The 24,581-nt window shown below is 39.5% G+C and overlaps 1 pseudogene; it reads right to left on the reverse strand.

Moving 5' to 3' along the window:
* Window positions 1-1,384: 1,384 nt before the first annotated feature.
* LOC116600432 lies at window positions 1,385-1,483 on the reverse strand (annotated as a pseudogene).
* Between the last annotated feature and the right edge of the window lie 23,098 nt (window positions 1,484-24,581).

Genomic DNA, 24,581 nt, shown 5'->3' on the forward strand with positions numbered 1-24,581 from the left:
TGTTTATTTTTCCCATGCTTCTATACATGGTCAGGATATGAAGATATCACAAAAACCAGTGTCTTCAAGGATTATGTCCCTCGTGCAGGAAATGGAAGATTACATTCTTTCTAAGATATTATCTTATATGTACATAAAATATGGTTGATTCAAAATGTTCTTAACTTAGTAATAAATATTTGAATGCTAATTGTGCCTTGATTTCCAGCACATGTTTGTACCAATAATCTCACTTTAAAATCACTAGGGCCTTTTGTTGTTGTTGTTCTTGTCGAAAGCCAATGTCAGAGGTGATGTGCCAAAGGAAACTTTAAAAATCCATTTTTGCATAGCATTCCTTACACTCATTCATTCTTTCTACATTACAGCTCTATTGACAACTTTGCTTTTCAATCAGTTGCTATTAACAAATGTTAACACACCACATTTTAGGCTCTGCTAAGATAGAATACTATCAAAATAAATAAACCTTTCCAACAGCCATATTCATTTCCTCTTTTCCTTATTTTCCTACAGTGATAGACATTGTCTTCCTTTTCTTTAATGTCCTTGATTTCGACACTTTCTTTTGGCTATTATACAGCTAATATATCGTATTTGCCAATGTAACTATTGTAGAATAAGCCTAATTCTTCATTCTTATAATCTTACACATCCTAGCCTGATCTCTCATCCTTTCTGATCAACTAAAGTGAAAGCCACCGCCAACCTTCCCCACCCCCAAACTGACCCTTCTTGCCATTTGCAGGATCACAACTATTGCAGGAGTTCTTTCTGCTGCTAGAAAGAAGATAATAACAAGAGTTGAGTTGCCACAGCCATACATTTCCATTTATATCCCTCCTCACTCTCCACCTAGAATCCAGACATCTAGCATTTCTTCCTTGAATATGATGTGGCCATATTGTCATCAACAACACACATCTTTTTGAGTCCCTACCCTCCTAGGGGGACACAAAAGCTATGAGACATGGCATAAACTGCCTAAAAGCTACAGTGAATGAAAAGGTAATTCAGTGCAAGATAACAGAGACTCGGAGATGATTCAGAAGCTGAGCAAACCACGATGTATAAACGGCTCAGAGATGTAGTTCCTTCTCAGGTCAGGCTTGAACTGGCCCTGAAAGGAGGAGAGGACATACCAGAATAGAAAGGAAGAGAGAAAATATCCCATGGGTGACTTCTTGATTTAAAAAGTTGGCTTTTTGTATTCATAGATTGTTCCTTTGTGGTTCTAAAGAATAAGGTTCTTCTTTATCTTTTTTTAAGTTTTTGGTTTAATTCCAGTTAGCTAACATACAGCATAAAATTAATTTCAACACTTCCATGCAATACCCTGTGCTCATCACGTCGAGTGTCCTCCTTCATCCCCATCACCTACTTAAAAAAACAGGATCACTATATGAATTTTTGTGTCGTCCTGGTTCAGGGACCATGCTCATCTTCTCTGTATCATTCCGATCTCCGTGTATGTGCCGCACATTCATAGGTAGTTCTGTTCAAAAAGACTTTTCAAAACACTCTCTGAAGGACCAAAAAAAAAAAAAAAATCACATATTTGTGTACATTAGGCCCCCAATTTTAAAACTTCTTTATATTAATTTTCTAAACATTAAGAAACATAAGCAGACTAATTATTCTTGGCAGATCTTTATATACTTTAAACAGTTTCTTAGCTGTAGCAGACTCCAAAATTGTCACAAATATCTTTTTGAATAATTTGTTTTTATTAAGACAGTACTGTTATTTTTAATTTTGCCATAAAGTTTCTTGCAATCCTAAAAGTTGAATTTTTGTTTAATAAACTTGGAATTACTGGCATTTCCAATTGACTCGTCTTTTAGACTGTGTTTTTTTTGTTTTTGTTTTTGGTTTTTTTTAATTGAGAAAAATCTCCAGGTGGTCAGGTGAGGTCAGGCCAAATTCCACTAAACAGGGAAGACTTTTAATTCTAATTCCTTATAAGGAAGTGTACAAATATATCAGCTCAAATGTTCAAAGTTTCTATTTTTGGGTTTCCACCCAAATTACTTTCACTTTGTAGAGGATCAAACTCATCAAATAAGATGCTTCTATTTGCCATGTTTAAAATGGTGGCCCAGAAGGGAAGCAACTGGGGGATGGGCAAAATGGGTGAAGGGGAGTGGGAGGTACAGACTTCCAGGCATGGAATGAGTAACTCATGGGAATAAAAGCATTCACAAGGAAGAGAGTCAATGATATTGTAATAACGTTGTATGGTGAGAGATGGTAGCTTGTGGAGAACATAGCATAATGCATAGAGAAGTCAAATCCCTGTGTTATACACCTGAAACTGATGTAACATTGTGTGTCAACTATACTGAAATTTTTTAAACCTTAATAAATAAAGTAAATGTTTCATAAACAGCAAATGTTGTAAAATCATAAGTCTTCTCAATTTTATTTCTATTCTGAAAGAAAATATAAATGATTGAATTAAAAATAATGTTTCCATTAAAAGACTATTACCCAAAGCTGAAGTATTTCAAGATTTTATTGAATTTCAGGATTAAGGTTTATATATTCTGAGTTCTCATAGTCCCATTAGACAACATGTTTCCCACACTGGCATTCCAGATCAATTTTTCTGCTTTTGTATTAATTTTCAGGATTGTCTCACTCAGACATTTTATTTTTAGTAATTACAATTTTTTAAAATCTTCAAAAACTTAAGCTTTGCAGTGTGCCAATTATTGAATTTTTTTTTTTTTTTTTTTTTTTTTTTTTTACAGAGGCTGACCTGCTGCCCTCCTGGCTCCAGTCTCTCTTACAAAGTGTGAAAAGTTGGCCTTCAGGGCCCTAACCCGGGCTGTGACCACCCTGGCCCAGGAGTTTCTGGGCCCCAGCCACCCACGAGCAGCAGCTGCAGCGCAGCCGACAAGTGGAACATGCCAAAACTTTAATAAAAGATGTTCAAGTGATTTGGAACAAAATGCAATTAAAGTCAGGTAGTTCATGGAGCACCTGGGTGGCTCAGTTAGTTAAAGCCTCTGCCTTCGGCCCAGGTCATGATCCCAGGGTCCTGGGATCGAGCCCCACATCAGGCTCTCTGCTCAGCAGGGATCCTGCTTCCTCCTCTCTCTCTGCCTGCCTCTCAGCCTATTTGTGATCTCCGTCTGTCAAATAAATAAATAAAATCTTTTAAAAAAAAAAATAAATAATAGTCAGTTAGTTAAGCATCTGCCTTCTGCTCAGATCATGATCCTGGAGTCTGATTCTCCATCTGCCCCTCACCCAGCTCGTGCTCTTTGTCTCTCTCTCTCTCTCTCTCTCTCTCTGTAATAAATAAAATCTTAAAAATAAATAAATAAAATAAAATCAGGTCACTCATTTACCCCCTCCAAAAAAAGGTTTCAAAAACTTCATAGGACATATAGGTTGATTCACATAAAGTTTTCATATTTGTAAAATTTGCTCATTAACAGGTAACAAAACATTTACCTCCTTTTATATTTTTATATTCAACATCAGCTTTGTAAGAAAAAATTAAATTTAATTATTTTAACACTATTTTTAAAAAATAGTTGTAAGTCTTACCAGCAATAGCTTCTATATTTGACTAGGGAATATTGTGGCTTTTGTGTATGGACACAGTTTGAGAAATACATTCACCACAAATTCCATATATACTTCTGTGCCCTAGATTTATTCACTTAGTGACAACACTGATCATTTTGAGGGCATGCTCCACCGAAGTCCATATTTACATAAAGTATATCATCATAAAGTATATAACTGGCTCGATGTTGAAAGTTTTAACTAAATTCTGGTAGTATTCAAAATAATGTCAGCAATTTCACCTGCGGAAGAATGAACTTCCAAAAGCTTTACTTGGTCCTATGGCTGGGTGGGTGAAAAATGATTTGGGGATATTATCTTCATGGCCTTTCAATTTGAAACATAGGACTCAAACTTTTTCCACTGGAATTCTTTAGGAGTTTTAAGCTGTCCTGGATCCAAGGCATCCACTGTATGTCATGGCAGGCACACCTGGAATGGTCATGTACCATCTTGGGCAAAATTGAGAATGTAGTCTTTCTTTCTTTCTTTTTTCTTTTTAATTTTATTTTTTCAGTGTTCCAAGATTCATTGTTTATGCACCACACCCAGTGCTCCATGCAATACGTGCACTCCTTAATACCCACCACCAAGCTCCCTTCAACAACCCTCAGTTTGTTTCTCAGAGTCCACAGTCTCTCATGGAGAAAGTGGTCTTTCAAGCCACTTGTCTTGTGTTCTGCGGCTCAGCTGAGAAAGCCAGTGGATCACACCAACATAAAACTGTCATCATTGAACTGCTACTATTTTCTTCCATACATGGAGCTGACACAGTTAATAGTTATTTCTTCAGTGTTTGTATTAATGTACACAAGAAAACTTGGTATTTAAAAAAAATCAGAGAAATTAATTTGGAAAGATATTCATTTTTTTTTAAGTGCAGAAAAAGTCAAGCTTCCTGTTATTATATGTAAACACACCCTCTAGAGCGGCAGATATTAAATTATTGCATTCAGGCCTGGTCTTCATAAACTAGTAATTCTCCAGTGAAGGCTGATGCTTCTTCAGCAGATTTCTGTTTTCATGTTGCCATGTGGTCAGTGACCGCACCACAGCCTCTGGGGTGGATGGGGACTGTGGAAAGACCTCGTGTGCAAGTTACCCATTCATCATCAACTCCCATGAGAATGAAGATTTAGTCCTTGAATGTGCATTCAATAGGCCTCAAATTTGCATTCAACAAGCTCTTTTCTTCCTTTTGAACTCATTTTTGTCAAAAAGGCTAATTGCAAAAGAAAAAAAATATACCCCCAAACATTGAGATACTGGCTATAGAATTCTATCACGTATATGATGACAAAATCAGCAAAAGCCTTCACACCACTCACCACATGATCCATGCAGGACCACCCAGTTTTCAGTTCATGCGCACATTTCATGTAGACCTCACAGAATTCCCCATGTGTGGCATGGATCCCCCCAGCCAGTAGCCTGACAGCTTTATGCCTCGTTCAGGTGGTAGCAGGCATGATGGCAAGGCCAGGTCACAACTGGCTGGCAAATATTGTGGCCACTAGGGCAGCAACTTGAAATCCCTCCTGCCAGTACCACTCAAGACCGGAAAAACCTAACCACCCACACAGCTTGTATCTGAACCCATTTCCTCACTGAGCACCCAACATTCCTCCCTTGAGAAGGAGGAATCTATGAGTCATGTCTTCAAGGAGTGATTTAACAACACAGTCCTCTGAGCTCTCTCTTCACTCTGTGACTCTCAGGGTTCTAGAAGAGATCAGAGGGGAAGTGTGCACTACAAAGCAGAAGGCCACCAAGACCAACCTAACCAAGTGCTATTATTATTTTCATGCAACAATTAATATTAATACTTTAGTAGCCAGTGAACAATCAAGAGGGAATGTTAAATTGGATGGAATGCTGGGCAACAGGTAAAACCTGGAGATGGTTGCCAGCAAAATGAGACATAAGATTTGTTGTACTGTAAGTAAACAAAAAGAAATCACCTAAGCAGAATTTTTTTCTTAAAAAAATATTTTAATTCCCAGGGGTGCCTGGGTGGCTCAGTTGGTTAAACATCCAACTCTTGCTTTGGGCTCAGGTCATGATCTCAGGGTGATAAAATCAAACCTTGCATCAGGCTCCATGCTGGGCATGGAAGCTGTTTAAGATTTTCTGTCTCTGCCTCCCTCTGCCTCTCCCCAACACCCCCACCCCGCTCCTGCTCTCTCTCTATTAAAAAAAATAAATTGTTTATATTTCCATATTATAATGTTCAATTAAGTTCTTGGTTTTATTACATGCTTTTTTTAGGGAAAAAAGGGGGGGCACCTGGGTGGCTCAGTCGGTTAAGTGTCTGCCTTTGGCTCAGATCATGATCCCAGGATCCTAGGTTCGAGTACTGAATCGGGCTTCCTGTTCAGCGAGGAGTCTTCTTCTCCCTCTGCCTGACGTTCCCTCCTGCTTGTGCTCTCTCTCACTCTCACTCTCTCTCTCTCAAATAAATAAATAAAATTTTTTAAAAACTCTGCTAAAACAAGTATATTCCAAATGACAATTTATTAGCCTGAACCAAATGAAGTTGCCATCTTTACAGTTCAAAAATAGTTAAATATGAACAACTTTGTCTTAATAGTCTTAACACTTCAAGACAGTCCAAAGTTGAGAAGCCATGTTGTTGAAGCTGAAGAACAAGAGGGACTTTTGGAGGAAATACACGAAGAAAACATGGAGAAAATATGCACATTACAGGAAAGGATTGAAAAATGGAAGATCAGGGCTAGAAAAATTATGAATAGATCTTTGCTCTAATTATGTTCCTCAAATTTAATGAAATGTGTCTTAAGTAAGAGATACCCTGAAATATTCTCAAGAGGGTATGAGTTCAGAAACCAAAAAGAAACCAGAGGCTCACAGAGGATACCAGTAATTTGTCTGGCACTTTGCAAAGTGAGAGAGAGAATTGAAAACCGAATGGGACCGATTAGACGCGAAAAGAAAGAAAAGCAAGAACAGATTCTCAGGGAAGCTTGGACCTTGCCCTGAGGTGTACCAGTCACGCACTTAAAACCCTTTAACATCAAAACCCTGTTAAACACATGCTAACGCCCAGCTGGATGTGATTTCCAATTCTCCCCTTAATTTTTCTCAGGTGCTGAACTTGAAAAGCCCCCAGCTTCATGGGGCTCATGATATGGTCGAAGCTGCCTAACTCAATGCCATACCATAGAGGTATTTACGGCAACAGGGGTGGGTGAGGAAAACCATCCTATTTTAATTTGGAACAGCAGGAAACCTGTGTATTAGAGAGAAAAGTACCTGTATTGTATGATTGGTCACATCACGCACAAACTAGCTGTAACACCTGACAGATCACTTCATTTCTCTAGACGTCATTAAGAACGGGGGAGTTTGGGCCAGAGAAATGGAATGTCCGTGCTATTTTCCTGAAATTGGAATCATGCAAAATTAGCAGTTAGCTTCTGCCCCCATGTTCTTAGGTACCTCCTGGGAATAGAGAGGAAAAATAAAATAAGAGAGTAAAATCCCAGGAATCTTCGACTAATGTGGAAGAAGTTGCAGGATCAATAGAATCAGAACAGAGGCAGAAAGTGGGGTCCGAGGTCAGGGGATGAATTTGTCTGTTTTCTAGTCACTTTTTACCAAACCTGCCTCTGGGTGCTGTGGAAAAGGAATATTTAAAGAGTTTATTTTTGCTTCTTGCTGAGATCTGTGTGACTGAAATCCAGCCTTGTTTTTTTATCCTCCTGCTGTTTTTCTGTTTGTTCAGTACTGAGCATTTGAGAGATATTTCACCTCTGAAGGGGGTTTGGGGAGATACTAAAGGGTAACGTTCCAGGTCTGGACATTTTTTCTTATAAATTTTTCTCTGTCTTTCTGTCTTTGGTGCATACTTGAGGAACTTCAAAGCATGTGTTCTTAATCACTCTTTTGGCATTTCATTAATGTTTGCAATTCTGACTTATTAAATCTAAATGAAGTCCTTATTGGAGACATTTAATATATAGTACAATATGCTATGCGTAAGATAAAAGGTCCTGAAGGATGGAGGAAATGAATTTCCACGCATGTCTTTTAGGATAGCATTCTTTTCTGGAAGGATATCCTCCAGAAGCAGGAAGATTCCATTGTTAGTTATGTGTCTGTTTGTTTGTCTACCAAAGAGATAGTTCACTTGCAGTTAACCTACTAGTGGATAATGTTGATTGGACTGGAGATACTAAATAATTGCTCAATCTTCATAGTTTAAGTAAGAAAACTAATTTATGTAATGGGATAAACCAAAGGTCAGAAGTTAGAAGGTGTGACTGTGTTGCTTACTCTCTATATGATCTTAGGCAAATCCCATAACCTGGATGTTCGGGTTTTTTGTTTTGTTTTGTTTTCCAATAATGTGGAGGTTTCTACCTTCCTCAGGTGAAGCTGGCAGGTTAGCACAAATGAGTTAATCTGTTGAAGACTGCGTTAGAGAGAGTCAAACAGGAGGGACCAAGAAATGTAAGCTTAAGAGCAATTATCCCTGCCCTTATTCCTTAAGGATTCTCTCTATCGTAACTTCTCCACAGTTCCTCCAAAGATTAGAATATTGAAAAATATGGGATCCTATTGTTAGCAAAAGAGCAAATTCTGTTAGCATGATCCCTGGCTTTGTTTTCACTAGCCTGCCTATGAGCCCTTGTTTACCATTCCAAAATCCAAAATTCAAAATACTCTGAAACTAAAAGTTATCTAACTGAGTCACTGAAACTCATTTGGCAAACAAAAGCTGATTTGGGGTGCCTGGGTGGCTCAGTTGATTAAGCATCTGACTCTTGATTTCAGCTCAGGTCATGATTTCAGGGTCCTGGATTGAGCCCCACATCAGGCTCTGAGCTCGGCAGGAGTCTGTTTCTCCTCTGCTCCTCCCCATGCTTGTGCTCTCTCTCTCAAATAAATAAATCAAATCTTAAAAAAAAAAAAAAAGCTGATATAGACTGATATGTTTATCTCTAGTCTCTATTTATCCTAGTGAGTCTGAATATTCAGCCAATATTTTTGCATTTGTTTATAGGCAGGGATCCAGAACTTGCAGGGATATACTGTAATGGTATAGGCATTATATTATATTTCTAAAATTTACAAAATCCCCAGTTGCAAGACACATCTGGAAATTTTGGATTTTGAATAAGAAATTATAGACATGTATATAGAAGTTGCATGCTTCCAGAGCCTTGGGAAAATTCAAAGCATGATTTGTGGCACTGAAGTGAGATGATCTGTCTTACAGCTTGGCAAGAGTCTATTTTGGGTGGCAGTATCTTTCATGTATGCAAAGCATATGCTTCTGTACCATATCAGAAGAAATCATGTTGACTTTCTCAGAGGACAATTCAGGGAAATTCTTTTCAAGAACTGAAATACTAATAATAGCCTAAATCCAGAAGTCATTCTTGTGCTTGCAGCACACACTTACAAAAACTCATGAACTTAGGGGACTCAGCAAACACAAGAGAGTTAACGATTGCACTAGTGAAAACTTCCCCAAACTTCCACACCATGTGGGAAAACTGCTGAGATAGAAAGCTGTGACCAAAAATGCTAGAGAAGCCCCAAATATTCTTCCTGTTCTTGGAAACTGACAATGTATGTTAGCCAATTAAATGCTTGGAAAAATCCTGCAAAAACAAAAAACTGTTTAGCTCATTTGACCATGAAATTCATCATTTCTAAAAATACATTTCAAAATACTTAATATTTTTATGAAAGAAACACTGAGAATGTTACCTGCTGCTATTGAATATTACTAAATTCGGGGGCTTTTTGGTATTCCCAAATGGGATGATAGACAGAGAAGGGTGATGAAGAGCTAGGTCATAGAGAAAAGGTTATAGGTACTTGAATGGGAAGATAAGTCTGAAAAAGAGAAGATTTAGAATCTTCCGATCCATCACTGGTGTCTTTCAGTGGTCCCACTATTGTCATCAGAGTTTCCACCTGTGGCTTAAAAGGTCCTTTAGATAAAATTTTCTGGTTGGCCTATTTTAGCTGGACACAGGGTTTGTTTTTTTTTTTAAACTATGGTAAAACATATATAACTAACTTTACCATATTAATAACTTTAAGTGTACAGTTAAGTGTAAATTCATTAACATCGTTGTGCAACCATCACCACCATCCACCTCCAGAAACTTTCCATCTTGTAATACTGAAATTTTGTTCCTTTTATATAACAACTCCCCATTCTGTCTTTCCCCCAGACTCTGGCAGTGCCTTTCTACTTTCTATCTCTATGAATCTGACTACTCTAGAGACCTCATATAATTGGAATCACACACTATTTGTCCTCTTGTGACTGCCTGACTTCACTTAATATAAAATCCCTAAGTTTCATCTATGTTGTAGCACATATCATAACTTCATTCCTTCTTAAGACTGAGTGATATTCCATTGTATGTTCGACATTTTCTTTGTCTATTCATCCACTGATTGACATGAGGGTTGCTTCTACCTTTAGGTTCTTGTGAATCATGCTGCTATGAACATGGGTGTACTATTATCTGTTTGAGCCCCTGATTTCCATCCTTTGGGTATCTACTCATAAAGGGAATTACTGGACCATATGATAATTCTATGTTTAAAGTTTAAGAAACCATTATATTATTTCCAAAACAGCTGTACCATTTTACATTCCTACCAGCAGTGTACAAGGGTTCCAAATTCTCTAACTCCTTATCAACAGTTGCTATTCTCTGTTCTTCCTAATAGTAGTCATCCTAGTGAGTGTGAGGTGGTATCTCATTGTGATTTTGATTTATATTTTCCTGAAATTAATGATGTGGAACATCTTTTCATGTGCTTATTGGCCATTTATATATTTCTTTAAAGAAATGCCTATTCAAGTCCTTCACTCACTTTTTAATCAGGTTGTCTGTTTTTTTTTTTTTTATTGTTGGGTTTTAAGCTGAACATAATTTTTAAAAATTATGATCTCTCCCTAAAGGTAGAATTCACTACCTCTGAGATGGTGAATTTTCATGATTTGAGGTGTTCAAACAGAAGCTGAAATTGTAGCTCCTTAGTAATTTAATTTTCTCCTGTATTAAAAAATGTTCACATCCCAGTTAAAGATGACTATTTGAGTATGTGCATTTATTGACACTCCACTCAAAATTCCAATAAATTGGAATTTCAGTAATTCATTCCACAAATATTTATTGAGCACCTACTATGTGTCTGGCCTATTTTTGACACAGCAATAGTTAAAGCAGTCTTTGGAATTGAGAAAATTAGGCTGTGGAGATAGAAAATGGAAATAGTTGTTATTCCAGAATCACAATATATGTAGAACAAGAATTTCAGATAGCTGGACGAGCAAGCAAAGAGTCTTGAGACAAGAGAACACTCAGTATCTTCAATGGAAGTGAAGGCTAGTATGACTGAAAGCATAAAAACAGGAAGTCATGGTGAAAGATAGAATTTGGATAGACAGGACATATAATGCTAAGGGAAGACTCTTGGATTTTATTCTAAAGATAAAGGGGGAATTAGTGGCATACTTTGAACAATGGAAATATATGATCAGATTTAGATTTTAAAAGGTCACTCTGCTATGTAGAGAATATTCCTAGCAGGGCAAAAAAAAAAAAAAAAGGAATGAACAACTGAGAGATAATACTGGGTTGGTCCAGGTCAATAGTTGTAAAGGTAATGAAAAGTCAGAATTGAAATATACTTTGGAGGTAAATTCAATTGATGTACTGATGGATTGAATAGGAAGGTAAAAGAATGAAAACAATTAAGACTATATCAGCAACTGGGTGATTTCTTAAGATGAGAATGTGAGAGCAGCAAGTCTGGGGGTGAGGGGGAAGAAAGGAAGAGTTTGGTATTAGAATGTTAAGTTTGAGATAGAAATGACGTATCAGAAGGAGATGCAAAGTAGGGAACAAGCAGAGCTTTAGGCTGACTTAGCAGGGCCGAAAAAGAGAAATCTTCCTTTGGCAGTAAAAAAAGACTGATTTACCCAATCTGAGAAATGATCAGGAATTTGAGATGACGAGATACTTCTGAAAATGGTGGTGGACAAAAGACTGAAAATAACAAGATTTATTAGAAGTTTTTATGGGAATAATTAGATTCCCAGATCCCTGATTTTCTATTCCCTGCATTTAATTGGGCATCTACCTATCCTTTATTCTAGCAGAAGACTAAAGAGTTGCCTTCTGGACATGTTGAACTAAAGACATTCTAGAGTTGAAGACATTTGGTTCAGAAGAGTGTGGGAACCCTGCACAGAAACAGAAGTGTTACATTAAATCACACCATATGTGAAGACCCCACCTGTATTCCTACCCCCATTTGCTTTCCAAGTGGTAATAAAATTTATTTCTCCCCTACATACAAACAGAGATTCTTCTTTGAGGAATCTGCCTGATCCACTAGGAAAGATTCTGATATATGGGGAATCTCAGAAAAGTGACCAATCAAATCACCCTACTTGCTGGGGGGAATAGGGATAGGGTGATTAGGTTATGACATTGGGGAGGGTATGTGCTGTGGTGAGTGCTGTGAAATGTGTCAGCCTGATGATTCACAGACCTGTACCCCTGGGGCAAATAATACATTATATGTTAATAAAAAATTTTTTTTTAAATCACCCCACTGAGAATGCCAACAGTCCATAAGCCCCACTCAAGCACAAAAAGATACCTAACAGTTTTCAGTGCATCATTTTAAAATATGAACAGAAAACCAAGGAACATCAGATATTTGAGAAAATTCTGTAATGTGAAAGACATACCAAAATTAAAAAAAAAAAAATGCAGGGGTGCCTGAATAGCTCAGTTGGTCAAGCAATCAACTCTTGATTTTGGCTCAGGTCCTGATCTCGGGGTCATGAAACTGAGCTCTATGTCAGGCTCTGCACTGGGCATGGAGCTTGCTTAAAATTCCCTCTCTCCTTCTTTCTCTGCCTGTACCCCTCCCCCACCCCCACCAAAATACAGATATCTAAAGAAAACAGAAAATGTATCTATAATTGAGAACTTAAAGTAGATAAAAGTTGTAAGACAATGAAACAAAACTATGCCCCATATGAAAAGAATATTCAGAAAGGTTAAAAAAGGAGCTCTTGGTTATTAAAAATATTTTAAAATAAACTATGTTCTAAAAAAATATCAATGAAACCATTGAACAAAATTGAAAAAATCTTACCCAAAATAAGACATAAACTAACAAAGAGCAGAAATGTATTAAATGTAATTGCAAATAGTAAATATAACTGAAAACCACTCCAGAAGAGCTATCCTTAATAGAGGATCCAGAAAGAGAAAATGGAGATGAGTGAACTTTTGGAATGCTGGAGAAGAAAAATGGATCCTAATAACCAAGGGAAGGAGAAAAAAAAAAAATCATATTATCCACAAAAACAAAGGATTCACGTCAGAATGGCACAGAGATTTTAAAACCAATCTAGTTGCTAAAAAACAATAGGAAATATGCCTTTGAATTATGAGGGAGAATGATTTTCTGCCTAGAAATCTGTATCATCCATAATATTTATTGAATGTGAACAAAGAATAAAGACATATTCAACTGGCAATTTAGAACAAAAAGTACTTCCAAATATTTTTCCAGGATCTATGGGAAAATTACTTTCCACCAGGATGAAAGGATAGATCAAAAAGAAAGAAGACATAAGATAAAAGAAACAGCCACACCAACAAAAGAGACAGGAGAAGGAGATCCCCAGGATGAGATAGGAAAAACCAGGATGACACGTCTACAGTAGGCAAGGAAGACAACCCATCCATACTGGGATAGGAGAATGGAGAACCAAGGGAAATATTTCTCTAAGAAATCAAAATTGATAGAAAATCTGATCTGTTTAAAAATATTGAGGGAAAACTGATACTTCTGACAGTGTTTGGGCTTGATTTTTGTTCTAGGTATGGAGGAAACTAAGCAAGCAAAAAATCAAGAAAATTATGGGGCACCTGGGTGGCTCAGTTGGTTAAACATCTGACTTTAGCTCAGGCCATGATTCCAGGGTCCTGGGATTGAACCCCACATTGGGCTCCCTGCTTTGAGGGGAGCCTGCTTCTCCCTCTCCCTCTGCTGCTCCCCCTGACTATGCTCTCTTGTGCCTACTCTCTGTCAAATAAGTAAGTAAATAAAATCTTCTAAAAAATCAAGGAAATTGGTAATGCTCATTGTACAAAAGCCACATTGTACAAGAAAGGATATGTAATCATAGTAGTCTACATGACTCAGCAGCACATAAACATTGGTATAGTCATGAAAATGTGAAGATTAAATATGCTGCTAAGAAAATTGTCATAATTTTATATTGAGAGAAAGGGGAAGGGACATGCACGTATAGGGGATAATATGAAAGTTAACTCTTTCATAGCAGGAAGTGAATAGAAAATAGTTTAACTTTGACGTGCCTGGGTGGCTCAGCCTGCTAAGCATATGACTCGATTTCAGCTCTGGTCGTGATTTCAGGGTCTGGGATTGAGCCCTGAATAAGTTTCCCTGCTCAGCAAGCAGTCTGCTTCTCCCTCTCTCTCAGTCTCTCCCCCACTGCTCATTTTCTCTCTTTCTCTCTCTCTCAAATAATAAAATCTTTTACAACATAGTTTAACTTCATAAAAAACACATTATATATTGTATTGTCTACACTTACTTTCTCTGCTTTTCACTTCCCTTTAATGACTACCTCAACACTAAAATCCAGCTTCCACACTCGTCAAAAGCAAACCTCACCAATGATCTTTTTACTGCTCAGCCCAAAGGACATGGACACTTCATAGCTTTTGTGTGTCTTCTCCACTGCTGTTTCTCTGTTGATCTAAGCCCTGGCTTAGGTTAAAAAAAAAAAAAAAAAAAAAAGAGGGCATTTTATGCCCTTGACATGTTATGGATGTCCCAGAGACTGACAGGTCAAAACATGAGCTCCATGACCACATCCCACTCCTCACACCCCCACTCCCAGATCCCCTATGCATTCTCTCTTAGTCACCAACTTAGTTAATATAACCATCATTCAAAGAACTATGGAACAGATCAGACCAAAGGCTGCTCAGGGACACAATCTACTGTGATGGCTCAAAGATGACTAGAAACAGAGAAAATCCACATCGACCAGACCTCCTCTCAGAGACAAGGCGAATAAACCTCTTTCAGTAGAACGTAAGTTTTCTAAGAAGTATGCTCTAGTAAAAGGAGAGGCTCACTAAATCCTCTTCCAAATGGGACATTCTGCTTAATGGCTGCCTTTTTTTTAGTTTAGGTGGAAGAAGCAAGTTTGGAGCCCGAGGTGAATTACTTAGAACAGAACAGGGGATAGGCTGAGGATCTATGCATGGTGCTTTTCTTCCCCACCAGAGAAGATCTGTTTGATAGGGCGCTACATCATTCCCTGACTTGAGATTTCCAGCTGTTAAAGTCTGGTTTACAATTACCAGATCAGTTTACTAAGTCAAACACCCAAATCATTACCTTTATCCTTATAATTCACATGCAGCCAGCCATCACTGAGTCCACATTTCTCAAACTCTTTTAATCTACCCCCAGAACTCTTCTACCCCCTTAACACAATTTCATGTCCCGAGTCTCCTCATTTTCCCCCAAATTCTCTCAGTAGCTTCTTAATTGATTTCCACCACCATCAATTTTGTTTTCGGTTTCATCTTGTCCCCAACCATTCTCTATCCATGCTTGCACTGATTTGTTTTTTAAAAATGTGAATCTGATCATGTCCCCACATGACTTACAACTCTTCACTAAAGTCCGATCGTCATTATTTAGAAAATAAGACTTTATGTGACTTCCACTGCTTACTTAGCTTCACCAGAAGGATTCATTGCCAATCCTTGCACAGATCAGTACAGACTTGGTTCGTGCTCACTTATACACAGAAACACACCTCCACCCCACCCTTTTATTGTTCAGCCTCTGGGCACTTGGGCATTCACACCTACCCTCCACCTTGATGGTACTTCTGTCCTCACTTCTGGGTAAATCTTAGCTGAACGAAGATGCTCATCTGTAGGAATCTGTCATCTGTAGGAAGGCTGCCTTGCAACCCCTAGTCTGAGTTAGCTATTGCTCTCCTGTGAGTTCACAATAGCCTGCGCATACTACTATCTTAGCTGCTATCACACTGACTAGAGATCTTCTCTGTTTTCCTCTGCCTTCTCCATTAGACCAAGTTCCCTGAAAGCTAAATGCACATAAAATTCCCAAGTCTAGTACAGAACAGTTAAAGAATTAAAATACACTGAATGGGGGCACCTGGGTGGCTCAGTGGGTTAAGCCTCTGCCTTCGTCTCCGGTCCTGATCCCAGGGTCCTGGGACAGAGCTCCACATGCATCAGGCTCTCTGCTCAGCAGGGAGCCTGCTTCCCCCTCTTTCTCTGCCTGCCTCTCTGCATACTTGTGATCTCTCTTTGTCAAATACATTTTAAAAAAATCTTTAAAAAATTAAAAAAATTAAATAAAATACACTGAATGGATAGTTGATCCTCAGAATTTTGTAGGTTAAAACAGGTTTTAATACCACCATTTTAAAGATTAGAAAACTGAGTTACAAGGGATGATAATAAGAGTCAAAGTATTTCAGAGCAGGAACCAGATGCTCCTCAAGGGAGGCTAGGCTTTCATGCATTTATTTATTCAATAAGTACTTAATGAGCTTTTACTATGGGCCAGGCACTGTGCTAAACACTGAGTGAATAAACTCAACAAAAATTCCTATTTTCATGGAGCTTGCATCCTAGATAACCTCAGGGTTCTCTACATTTAAGATTTTACAGTGTGATACTCTAATTCAGGGAAGGCGTAACCCCAGCTGGCAGGAAGAAGAAAAACAAAGTATTTTCTAGAGCTTCGGAAGCAGAAAAATCATGGAAAATTTGCCTTGTTTTCTAGAAGCAAAACTGCCTCCTGAATCTGCCCCTTTACAGGTTCTTGTTGATTAGCAAGCCACAATTCAGGAGGCTGGGACACACATCCAGAAACCTCTGAGCCCAAAAGATATTTCCAACGTGTATTCTCTGCTCTTATCCCTTCCACACACCATATTTATGTTGGCCTCAGGGTTTTTATTTCTGGCTTCCTCCATCTCTTCTTTCCTCCTTTTTTATTCAAGTCCTACCCATCCTTCAAGGTTTTGCCCATATCACACCTTCCTGGCAAAACCCAATTCAATCTGAAGATTCACTAAGGCCAACTCTTTCCAAAAACTCAACAACACCAAAAATTATCTTAATAATCTGAGTCTATTATGGGTAGATTTTTTTTTTCCAACTAACATTGAAGTTTTCTGAAGGAAGAAATCCTATCTTCTGCTTCATTAGCACCTACTCACACCTGCAAGTATGTGGGACACATGAGAGATAACTAAACAGCCCTGGAAGAATGAATGATTGCTCATTTCCAATCATTTTGCCATCTGATACTCTCCTGGAAGGGATGTAAATGCCTCCCTATGAAAGGGACACTCTCCAGCACAATGGCAGGAGTGCCCCAACCCAGGGCTATAGCCACAAGGGTTCTTCTGAGGGAATCATCAAAGGGGAGGCAAGACATGCCAGGCACACAGAAGCCGGCCTCTCACTTGCTCCTTATACCTCCAACAGCAAAATGCCAGACTGAATCTCTCTCCTGAGCCATGAGGTTAATGTGGCCATTTATAGATAGAAGGAGATTAGGTATGTTGAAAGGGGAAGGTTTTTATGCTTTGCTTTTGATCCCGTCTGGCACTCCCCAGAGCTGCCATGTGCCCCACACCTGATAAATACTGTTTTATAAATGGCATAGAAGAGAATTTAAAGCCATAAATCTATCCCCACCCCCACTCCTCTCTTTTTTATGGATCTAAAGGCTAATTAAAACCATGCCCTCGTTTTGCAAATGAAGCCTCATCTTTCTGGCAGCCCCCATTTCAAATGAACTGAGGGCAGTGTCAATGCAAAGGGCAGCCCCGTGTTGATGATGTCCAGGCTGTCATGGAGCACCCTGGGGGTCTTGTAGGTCTGTCTCAAGGTGTGTGTACACCACTCAGGGCTGCTGCAATGAGCAAGGACATGCAGTTCTGCTTGGGCTTTGAACTTGGTTAACTCACAGGGCTAATGTGAGCCAGTTCAAGATTTAGTTCTTTAAAAACAAAAACAAACAAACAAACAAACAAAAAAACCAAAAAAAACTTTCTTCTTTAGCCTTAGGCTGCCCCCTCAAACTTCAACCACTGCTCTTAGTTTCTGATAGACACCAGGAGCCTGAGGGAATGTATATAAATGGATCAGGACTTCCAAGGAAACAATGCAAAATATTATATAGCCATTAATTGAATCATTAGAAAGGTTATGTAATGTCATGGAAAATGTTCGTGATGCATAAATGGAAAATGCATAATACAGAAAGTTTCTATAAATGGAAAATGCATAATACAGAAAGTTTCTGCTTTATGATAGAAAGTAAAAATATATCGTTTTTTACAATATATTTTCAATTACCAAATGATATGTGTGCACATGGTTGAAATAAGAAATAATCACAAGGGCTTACATAAAAAAGGCTCCCATACCTCCTACTCTCCATCCCCCTCCCCAGCAGATACTTTGAACTCATTCTGGTTATTTTTTTCCCCTGGGAGTCAGTGCCATATCTCCAGATAATATATGTTTTTGCCTCTACTTCTTATTCACTTTTTACATTATCTTTTGAATTCCAGATAAATTAGCATCTGGCTCACACAACCTCAGCCTATCTTCCCCTGCACCAAATATCTTAGTAAATCAAAATTATGTCCTTCATTCCTTACCTTTTCATAATTATTCTTTCTTTTTTTTAACTTTTTGTTGCACCAAGTGAAAAGGGTATCTTTGCTTATCTGGCCATTCTGTCAGGTAAGAATATTAGCATATTAGTATCCCTGCTCTTTCCTTCCAATCTCCTTTTCTTCTACTTGTTTCTTTCCTATAGTAGAGCTAGAATTTTTGTAGTAGAGATACAAAGAAAAGAAAAAGAAAAAAACAGAACAAATGTTTTTGAAATCTAGAATGGAAATTTTGAATCTTCCCTAAAATAATAGCCCTGAATGCCAAACATTATCATGAGAGGAAAGGTCTTTTTTCCTAAAATCTTTAAGCTCCTATGGATCTATCAGTGCCTAAGCACTTAAATATTCAGTTATCATACCATGGATGAGGAGACTTTAAATAGTGGATTGGGCATGATAGGAACATCTGAATGGGCAAGATGGACTCCCAAAACACAAAGGCTAATGGCCTGCTTCCTAATCTGGAAGCTGCAAGTCTCTGGGCAGAGAGTCTCAAATGTGGCTGCATATCAGAATCACCACTATATGCCCAGAGCACTTACAGAATACTATCTGGACATAGGATTCAGGCATCAGTATTTGAAAAAAAAAAAAAAAAGTGAGCTGATCCCATTGAATAGCCAAGGTCAAGATTATTGCTCTTTGAGAAGACTGATAATCAGCTCAATGTCACTTCCAAACTGGTTTGGGGGAAAGAGAGCACACAATGTAGAGGAGGCAGGTGACTAAAAAGATGACTTTTGAAGCCTACCATGCTTCTAACTCTCCTCAGTCTGTGTGTGGGGGTATAGGAATTCTCAAAGTTCTACAGGTCCCAGGAGGGGAGGGGCAAGAAAATAGGAGAACATGGAGTCTCTGTCCCCTCACCAGTGAAGGCTACAACCAAACGAGCTGTCTGGAACCAAGGGCTTCAGTAGGAGGAGCCAGAATAAAGACCCAAGAGCCAGAAAAGAACCAGTCCCATCTCAACCTAATGAGCAGCATAATCTGTTCAAACCAGCTCTTCACAAAACAGAACATGAAGAGCTGAAGCCAGCAGGTAAACCTGAGGCTCTCTTTCCCCACCCCAAGAAGTAACATAAGCTTTCCCATACACTATCTGGGGAAAAAGCTGGGAAAGGGAAAGGAAATCTGAAAGACCAGTCACCCACCTGAAAGCTCACTTAACCCCAAAAAGACTCTAACTCAGAATTTTGATGCATTGTTTTCTGGTAAATGTAAGACACACACACCCCTTACTAAATGGACAGTGACTCATTCAGAAGAATAAACTAGAAGCAATATTTTCATGTACAGCAGGGAATACTGGATAACTGAGATATGCAGCCCCACACACGTTTGCGTGCACACCTACAACCATAGAGATTCAGTAAAAGGACCATCAGCCATGCTAACAAGTGGGCACAAGCATTCAGTGTTGAATTCTTTCTGAGATCCGAAATACATCTGCTTCACTTTCACCTTGCTACAAAATAGCAGCACTCCTTAGAGAAGGATCCAGACAACTGGAAAATTCCAACTTCTTGGCGGGCAGACACATCCTTGTTTCTTTTATTCGCTCTTAGTTCTCATTTTTAAGATGTCACTCCTTGTGTATGCAGCTCCTGGGCTGCCCATTCCATCTCCAGCCACTACCCACCCAGTGTATCTCCTGGGATATGGGCTGGCACGGTCCCGATCTACTGCACACACATTACATGCCAGCACTGTGCTGCAAAGATAACATAGCAATCTCATTTAACCACTTAGTAGGCAGAGATAGCTTTATTCTATCAATGGGAAAACTGAGGCTTAGTGAGGTTAAACTATCAATATTATGTTCACACAGCTAGAAAGAAGGAGCCTGGATTGAAATCCAGATGTTTCTGACTCTGAAGACTTTACTACTCAGCATCGCTTCCCTGAAGCCCTTATTCATGCACCTGTGCCCATCAGCTCAACAAATACGTATATTCTAAAGCATATCTACTCTCAAATATCCTAAACCCTTCTCTCTGTAAGCACATGTATGCTGGCCCATGCATCCCTTTTTTTTTTAAGATTTTATTTATTTATTTAAAAGAGAGTGAGAGATCACATGCATGAGAGAGCATGATAATCTGAAAAAACAGTCTGTCTGAAAGCCATCCTAGCTCATCGTACTCTGATATTGTTTTGTTTTGTTTTGCTTATTTTTTTAAGGTTATGCTTCTTTTTATTTTTTGTTTTATTTTTCTTGTTTTTATTATTTTTTATTTCAAGTTTTTTTTTTTTTTTTTTTAAATCCCAGTTGTTAACCTACAGTGTCATATTAGCTTCAGGAGTAGAATTCAGTGATTCATCACTTATATACAACACCCAGTGCTCATCACAGCAAGTGCCCTCCTTAATGCCATCACCACTCAGCCCATCTCCCCACCAACCTCCTGTCCCACAACCTTTAGTGTGTTCTCTATGGTCTGTTTTATGGTTTGACAGTCTCTGTTTTTGTCCCTTAATCTGTTTTGTTTCTTAAATTCCGCATATGAGTGAAATCATATGGTATTTGTCTGTCTCTGACTATTTCACTGAGCATAACACCCTCTAGTTCCATCTGCATTGTTGCAAATGGCAAGCTTTCATTCTTTTGATGCCCGAGTAATATTCCATCATTTCTTTATATACCACATCTTCTTTGCCCACTCATCAAGCAATGGATATTTAGGCTCTTTCCATAATTTAGCTAGTGTTGATGCTGCTGCTATAAACTGTTTTGTTTTTTATCTCAGCCTTACTTCTAGTACAAGAAAAGGTCCACTTCTAAAGGAAGAAGCAGTTCTGCTATATTTTAGAACTCTTAAATTATTTATCTTTCATTTATCTGAACATTCTTGATAGAAGAAATAGGATTTTTTTTCATCTTTGACATATCTTTTCATTTACCTCTTTATTATCTCTGTCCCCAGTAAACTATCAGCTTCATAAGGACAGAGTCTACGGTTCAAATATGATCACCAGAGTATACATACACAGGCCTAACCCACAACAGACACTTAGTAAATCTTTATGGTACAAACAAACGAATCTATGTATAGTCTCAAAGGGCAACAAATATTTTTGTGCTTATATTTTAAACCTCATACACAGGACAAAATTTTCCATAGACTTCCACGCTTACCAGAGGAGCAATAATGCTAAGGCAAAGCTGTCCTGCCCAGCCCTTCTGGTCCAGCTGCATTTCTGCACATTAGGCACATAATTCCCTCCCTGCGGCCCCTCCCTCTCATTTTATAGTTTTGTTTGGGTTTGAGTTTGTGGGTGTGAAGGTCTGAATTGTTTGGCTTTGTTATGGAATAGAGGCCTATCTCAGTGACCCTTATTGCTTACCTGCAGTCACCCTACCCTCCTTATCTGCAGTCCCATGTTTTCGATCTCTGTGATACCAGCATTTTCCCAAAACCCCCTGGAATGAGAAACTGGCTCAGAAACTGAAAAGTGATCCGAGCTTAGCACATTCTGCCCTGATGAACACGGCCAGAGGTATCAAACAGCTTGGACTTGCACTGAGTAGGAACTTGGACCACAAGCAAGTGTTTGCTGTTTTTCTCCCCTCTCCCTACCTGAAGTACAGTCTGATGTAGACTCATTCAGTCCCTAGACCCTGGGCTACAAACGAGCCATCTTCAGCCCCATGTTCACATCTCCCCTTTATTTTCTCTTTCCCAGGCACTAATTTATGCAAAATGCATATTGATCGCCTATGAGTTTCCAAGTTACTGTGTTGGGTGCCGGGACTGTAATAAACATACACACAGACACACACACAGACACACACACACACACACAGCCTGCATCGTTAGAGATTGGCCTGAGCTCCACCTCCTCCGGGCAGTCTTCTCAAATCCCCATAGCCTCCGTGATCACTTATTACTAAGTAGCAATTAGGTACTTATAAATAATCTCTTTCACATGGTTTATCCTGGCTTCTTGTGGGCTAGTTCTATCTACACAGTAAGATTATAAATTCCTTGAGGTCACAGGCCACCTCCTTCATTCCCACTGCATTTCCTTAATGACCACTAATGTGACTGTGATGGGCTCCCCTACCCCTCCCGTGAACTGGTTATTGCCAAGAGCATGTTTTTGTTTTGTTTTGTTTTGTTTTTTTATGCAAGCCTTTGAGATGAAGAATGCGCTACAAAGAAGGAAGAGGAGACAGAAGAAGACTCAATATTCTCTTCCTATTACAGTCAGCCCTGCCATCTAGGCATTATGACTCTCACATATGACCCAAATGATTAAGTGGGAGGCTTGGGGGGGGTGGTGTGACAAACCCAGAAAACATGCAGCTGATACAATGCTAATGTCAAGAAGCCTCCCTGAGTTCTGATGATTTGAACACCTAATGCTTCTAGCAGATTGAATTCTTTGGCTCCATGTGCACGCTGACATTCCAAGACCCAAAGGTCAGGATGAGCACATGTGAGTAGCAGACAGGCACTCACTGAGCGTCAAGAGCGGGGCCAGGCTGGGGAAGGCTAAGTGCCTTGGTGCAGGGAGATAGCCTCAGACTCTGCAGCCACGGGAGGACTGACAGGACCCACAGAGTCCGGCTGGGGAGCAGAGAGAGGCCCCAGGGATGAGAAGAGATGAGGAGGCCTCCCTGTCCTGACCTGGAGTGAGAACCAAGGTGAAAGGGGAGCTCACTGGGCCAAGGCAGTGACCCAGACGGCCCAGCCAGAAGTAAAAACAGATGTGAAACAGAAGCTATCGATGTCCTGCGGGCCATGGGGGTCTGCTCTGCAGAGGCGGACCGAATGGGATGCCCTGTCACTGATGTGGCTTCACGGGGCAGCGTTTGGCAATTAGGGCTAGAGAGCCACAAGCTCAAAGCACTGACCGGAGCACACAAGACACTTTGTCTTTCTGAAACAGCAGGGAAGGGAACAGACCCTATTATGTATGCTGTGCTCATTGCTGGTTCAGGATCCCAAGGGTCCTGAGTTCTATAAGATCTAGTCTTCATCCTCAGGTCCTGTATTACTCAGCCACACCAGTGCCAGCTGAAGAATTCAACTCTGCTACCTCTTGCCTAAGAAGGTTAAAGAAGACTGGATCTGGGGAGTAGGGGCTCTGCAAGAGAGAAATGCAGAGGCCTGCCCACAAATTAGAAGATCAAAGGCTCAGTCTCACTTCTGGGCTGTAGTAAAGGCATTGGCTTATGTCTTAAAAAAGACCAGCCTGCCCTGTGCCCCATGTTCCTTCTGTAAGAAAGGTCAGATAGTGCTGTGATTCTTCTCGGGATTCGTGCCAACAGAACCCCCAGGAGACATTCCAACTTTCTTGTCATTCCCCAGCTGGAATCTAGAGGGACACAGGCCTGAAGCCCCACTTGTAACAATCATTAAGATTTGGTTGATGCTTTGTTTGGAATTTAAAATCTGTGTTTCAAATTCACCATTTTATTTAATTGTCATGATATCTTATAATGTTCCCCATTAACCCAAAGAGGAAACTGGGGTTAAGGAACGTGATTTACCCAAAGACACTCAGCTTTGTAGTAAAGCTTGAAATCAGGTAACGTGATGCCCCCCGTTTTATTTTTGTTTTTCAACATTTCCTTAGCGGGGCGCCTGCCTCAGTGGGTTAAGCCTCTGCCTTCGGCTCCGGTCATGATCCCAGGGTCCTGGGATCTAGCCCCGCATCAGGCTCTCTCTGCTCAGCGGGGAGCCTGCTTCCTCCTCTCTCTCTGCCTGCCTCTCTGCCTACTTGTGATCTCTGTCTGTCAAATAAATAAATAAAACATTTTAAAAAATTAAAAAATTAAAAAAATTATTTTTTAAAAATCTGTTTCACTTGGAAATGAATGACAGTGTATGGTTCAAATTCCTCCTCCATTTCTGAAGGAGTTGAATTCCTGCAAAAGCCTAATTCTTTTCCCCAAAGAGGAGGGAGAGCCCAGCCCACTAGTCCCGGGGGCAAATTAAAGTGAACAGTAGTTAGATTTATGTTATCTAAACAGTTCTCTTACTGAGATAATAGGTCTGAAGAGGGAAGGCATTTCAAGAGCCAACAGCCTGGGCAGGCAATCTGTTTTTCCAGTGTTTCCCCCCCCAGATAAAAAAGAGGTGGAAAAAACATAAATGCTTCATATCATTACCAATGAGTTTCCCTTTGATTCTGGGGGTGGTGGGGGGCGGGATAGGGGGAGGCAAAGAATATGCTATGAACTCAACAAAGCGGT

This window comes from Mustela erminea, chromosome 9 (genome assembly GCF_009829155.1).
Source record: "Mustela erminea isolate mMusErm1 chromosome 9, mMusErm1.Pri, whole genome shotgun sequence".
NCBI lineage: Eukaryota > Metazoa > Chordata > Mammalia > Carnivora > Mustelidae > Mustela > Mustela erminea.